Below are 5,929 nucleotides of genomic sequence, written 5' to 3'. Positions count from 1 at the left end.
TGTTTGGAAACGGGGCTACTTTTAAGGGAGCGTCTAAAAAGTGTCTGAAGTGGAGGAGTTCACACTGACAATCTCAGTCAACGGGAGCAGCTGCTCTTCTGTTTTTCCTTAAATATCACTGATGCACGAGCGCCACAGTCACTGACTGGGCACTTCTAACATTATTTACCAATAAAGTTTTATTTCTCACAGATTTAAATGCAGATGTCACTTTATTCACTGCTCCCTTTGAAACACCACAGTCTTACAAAAGTAAAAAGATGGTTCAAGGGTTCTTTAGTAAAGTGGATGGTTCTATATAGAACCATGAACACTCAAAGAACCATTTGCATGATTTCAGGTTTCTTGGCAAGGGTTCTTCAGATTGATGGATAATGTGCTGTATGTGGTTCTATATAGATACATTTATATAGAACCAAAAAGAGTTCTTCAGATTGATGGATAATGTGCTGTATGTGGTTCTATATAGAACCTTTTTGAAAAGGTTTTTATATAGAATCAAAAAGGGTTCTTCTGTTGTTATGATGTCAAGCTTGTACCAAGAACCCTTTTTTGGTGCTATATAAAAACCTTTTCAAAAAGGTTCTATATAGAACCATCCCCAGTAAACATTTGGCCGTTGAAACAACGTTGAAATCACGTGTCTGACTGCCGTTTAAGCTACGCTTTATTAAGGTTCAAAATGAAAGTTAAAAAAAGACGTCTAAACTTAGCCGTTGAAATCACGTACATAACTGCTGTTTAATTTACGTTTTCTTATGGTTGAAAATGAAAGTTGAAAAGACGTCCAAGCTCAACTGTTGAAAAGACGACCAAAAAAGTCACAGTAAAAACGTCATTTTAAGGTGTTCTAAGGCCTTGGAAAAAATTATTGTTACGTCTTGTGTCTGGCCTTTTCCTTTTTCTCTGTCTGAGTGTTTTCAGGTGGACGTTGCTGTATGACTGACGTCTCGTTTTTCCCGACATGTGATTGGCTGTTCCAGTTGGCGCCGGTTATAAAAGGCCCTTGGTGATGGATCAAGAGGGAGCGGTTTTTATTTGGCATCGCATGGTTCCGCTCTCCTGGCTGCCCGCCAGTCGACAGACCAGTTATTGTTGGTGATTTGCTGGCCTACCGGTACGTGTGGGCCAGTGAAGACATTTTTGTAAATTTGTTTCTTTTGTTTAGAAAGGGAATGTAGGGGTGGCCTGCCCTTTTTGTTTGATATGTTGGTCATTTTTTATTGGTAGTGTAGTGAGGTTAGTGGTTTTGTAATTTTCTTTTGTGCGTTAGTTTAGTTAGTTATTTTTTTTATTAGGTTTTTTTGTATGTTGTTTTGGGTCTTGGGCCTCCCTGAAGTTATGTTTCCCTTATTATTTTTTTTTTTTGGTTTCTTGTTCAGTCGCAAGCTGAAAATAATTTTGATGAAGTGCACAGTGCAAAAGCATTGAATAAATTGTTAAATACGTATTTGATGTGATTATTATTATTATTATTTATTAATTAGAAGTTTTTTTTTGTTTTTTTTTTTGTTCTGGTCTGGCGTCTGAGCGGGCAGTCTTGCTTCCTCTTTGTGCGTCTTACCCCTAGGAGACGTAACAATTATAAATTATACATTAAAAGGCATTGAAAAGTCATCCAAAATTAATTTCCACTAGTACACTCTCAAAAAAAAGATAGCACTTTACCATGAATCCTATATAGAACCATTCCATGCTTAATACACTGTACAGCAGAAGAACCTTTTTTGGTGCTATATAGAATGAATTTTTCTATATAGAACCATATACAACACATTCTCGGTTAATGTAAAGAACATTTTCACCATGCAAAGAATCTTCCTGTAGTTAAGTAACAATTTTGATTCCAATGTAAACATAAAACAAACTTTTAAATGGAAACTTTATTGAAAATGTGTAGTTATTCTTAATTTCATTTGTGGAACATAAAACTGGACCATGAACTTCGTCAGGACTATGACAAAGATCCTATGCATCAATTCATAAAGAATTTTCACCTTTGAACCATAAGCTGTGTCAGTACTGTATAAGATTTTCAATCTTTTAATGTAAAGGAAATCAAGGTGATTATTTAACAACACAAAATCTTGCATTTTAGTTTCTGAGAAGTAAGAAAAAAAAAATAAAGTAAAAAGCTCTGCAGGGGGCGTGCTTGAGGTGATCGGCCATGGCAGCGTCCATCTCATGAGCTGTGGCTTTGTTGTTCCACTTCAGAACTGCAGCTGATATAAAATACAAACAAGACTGTTACAATTAATGCACACACAAATCATTAAAATCTCCTGGCAAAAACAGACGGATCTGTGGAAGGTGACAGCCATTCTAACATCATACTTATTACTTATTTAATCTTCCTTATCAGTTAATAATCACAATGCCACAAGGCCTTTGACAGCTTTTAATTCACATATATTTAAACCTTTCAGATCTGAAATATGTTTCCATATAATATAAATAATATTTTCCTGTCTGAAATGTAGCCAATAAGGAGTCATCTGATAATTCCAAATCTTTTTTTTAGTTATTTTTAAATGTTTATTTCAGTGGGCTTCTAAACAACTGCGAAGTAGTGATGTTGTGATATGTTCTTTTAAATGCAAAGGGCTTGAGCTTGTCTCTAATTTTATATACTGTCTCTAATTTTATATATTCTCCTAAGACCCATGAGATTTCTAAACTCTATACTAGACTGCTGGAAACTGAAAAGGCTCTCTCTTATTTTGGTCAGTGTTTATTTGTTAAAAGAATAAAGCACAGTCCAAAGAACGAACTGGGTAGTAAATAGTACAGAATGCAGCTGTATAACATACGAAGCATCACAGAAAAGCTCAGTATTATAATTTGACTTTTTTATATGCCTTACAAATTCCAATATCAAATTTGACTGAAATGACTACAATTAATGATTCTGCTTCTTTAGATTAGTACTGGTGTTATATGTAACATTGCTCAAACACTAGAAGACAATATTAACTATGTTTTTCCATAAAAACATCCCTGAAACTTCTCTCAATCCTCTCAAACCTCATCTAGGTCTCCATTAGAGTCAGCAGACATGTCAGTGTAGTGTAGGACACACAATGACTTACTTTGAACTATAGAAATTAACAAAACCTCCCCACTACGGCCATTTCAGGCAACACAAAGGCTGCACAGGACTGATGTTGGATCAGTAATTATGACTGTCATTTCCATAAAAAACGATTCTAGATCAGCAATCCTACTCCTGAGACAGAGAGGTTACCCACGGCACTTACTCTTTGATGTTTTGTTCACTTTTATAGCCCACAGTATGTCATATTGTGTTGTACACCACATTGAGAAGCCTGCGCCACCTTAATGAAGACATGAAATGATTTAGGTGAATATTGACTTTTAGGGTTTGTTAGAAATGTTAGCTTCACAGCTCCATTGCTAAACTAAAGACACAAACTTTGGACACCAATTATGTCTTGGCCAAAAGACTACATTGGGGGTAAGCAGAAAATTGTTTAAATTTTATATTTTGCTGAACCATTCCTTTAAACAGGTTCTTAGTCATAAAATGAGTGTGGCAACTGATAACCAGGAAACCTGTACATAAATTGTTAACACATTACGTTCTATTCTGTTTGTGATAATACTTTTTTAACTTGTGTGCATTATTTGACCACTGCCAGTATGTTGTTGTGGCACACAGACAAATCCAGTCAGCTTCTGAAACAAATATTTGTTTGTTATTTCATTGTCTAATAAAAACTTACTAATGATTTCAACTTGTGTAGCCAAAGCTAATGAACGAAGCATCAGAATGACTGCCACATTTCCACTCTCCACCAACATCTAGAAACACAGCTGTAGCTTCTGCAGCTGTATAAAAAAATAAGCTAGCTAGCGTTAGCTGCTAAAATTACCTAGCTGCATAAGCTAGCTACTTTCAAATATTGTAAAATAATCATTAATTGTGGTACTTCGTTTCAAAGTCAAAATATGCTCCTGGCAGTTTTAAAATGAGCCTCGAGCTATTCATGTATGTGACTACAAGCTTATGTAAATATAGCTAATGTAGCTCAATATAGCTAACGGCTAACTTTTACAAATGAGCCCGCGCAAAAATCCAAGATGAACGCCGACGTAGACACTATATGGAGCACTACATTCACAATATACAGCTGCTATTCACGTTAGCGTTTTACTAGAATGATTATGTGGTGTTTCTAAGAAGTTATTAGCAAATACTTATACGGGGCAACAACAGAAATAGCTAATGTCAGAAAACGTGTGTTGTGGTGATGAATCAATAGTATTAGCTAGCGAGCTTAGCTTTTATCAGGACCGTTTCCATCAATCACACTGAATTAAGGGAAATAAAATGACCTTTACCTTCGTTAATAAGCTTTTAATTCGCTATATTCAGCCAATACAGACAAATCTTTAAATCTACGTTAATGCCGTGCAGCACCGACCGCTGTTTCCCGTAGTTAGCACGACTGTTCAGCACTAGCTAACCTTAGCAGGACGGCTTCAGCAGCTGTATCAAATACTAACTAGCCAGCTGGCTAACATGTACCCTCTATTCATGAAAAAACGATAATACTAATATTTAAAGATTCGTTGTAAGCTTAGCTATGGCAAAAGGTCTACCTAAAACGGCCAGCCAACGTTTACTCACCTGGGTCATTGTGGACAGTACCGCCGTATGCTGTGGGCGGCTCGCTGAGAACTTTCTCAGACGAGGACCTTCCATAGGGGCAGTGATCGGTGTCCGTTCAGATGGATATCGCGGCTTCTTTAACCCGCTTGATACATCCAACAAACCCACAGCGCTTAAATGACAGGACTGCCTTGCTGACAGTGGAAATGCAGCTGCAAACAGGATTGCAAATATTCATTTTGGCAGAGCTGAAGGGCCATGATGACGAAATACAATAAAATGGGCGTTTTTTTATGTCAGAGTCAGACCATATTAAGATAATGAAAATGAATGGTCAAAAACGCTGCTTTTCTATATTAAAAGTTGCCAGCTATTATACAATACAATAAATTAAAACGCAAATAGTTTTGCATTCAAATTCAAATTGTCTTAAATAATGCATACTGCTATGAGATATGCAATTACAAACACCATTTAGCACTTGCATTAAAATTTGAAAAAAGTCCAGAAAATATAGAAAAGCTGATGGCACCATGTGAAATAATGACAACCACACTCCATGTGACGTCACATGGCATGTTCTTTACACCATAAAGACAAGTGAAATATTATCAAGCTTCAGCAATCAACATCTAACATAACGGTAAGCCCATCTATATTTAACATTTGGTATCTTTGAGAAAAGAAACATAACATAATATCTCTGGAATGGAATACAGATTTCTTTTTGTTGTTTCTTCTTCTTCTTCTTCTTATTATTATTATTAGTAGTAGTAGTAGGAGTAGGAGTAGCAGTCGTAGTTGTTGTAGTAGTAGCAGTAGTCTAGAAGCAGTGGTACTGGTATTGTTATCATGATCATTATCATTATTTTTGGGTTATAGTGAAACGTCCATTGACGTTATTAACAGGTCACCAATGAACTGACCTTTTAAAACTGATTTTGAATGTCTATTAACGTTATTAACAGGTCACCAATGGACTGACTTTTTAAAACTGATTTTGAATGTCTATTAACGTTATTAACAGGTCACCATTGGACTGACTTTTTGAAACGGATTTTGGACGTCTATTGACGTTATTAATAGATCACCAATGGACTGACTTTTTGAAATGGATTTTGGACGTCTATGGACGTTATTAACAGGTCACCATTGGACTGACTTTTTGAAACGGATTTTGGACGTCTATTGACGTTCATAATAGGTCACCAATGGACTGACTTTTTGAAACGGATTTTGGACGTCTATTGACGTTCATAATATGTCCCTGACTGACCGACTATTTTTAAACACATT

This window comes from Colossoma macropomum, unplaced genomic scaffold (assembly GCF_904425465.1).
Source record: "Colossoma macropomum unplaced genomic scaffold, Colossoma_macropomum, whole genome shotgun sequence".
NCBI classification, from domain to species: Eukaryota; Metazoa; Chordata; class Actinopteri; order Characiformes; family Serrasalmidae; genus Colossoma; species Colossoma macropomum.
The sequence above is the reverse complement of the archived record's forward strand: the minus strand, read 5'-3'. Positions refer to the sequence as shown.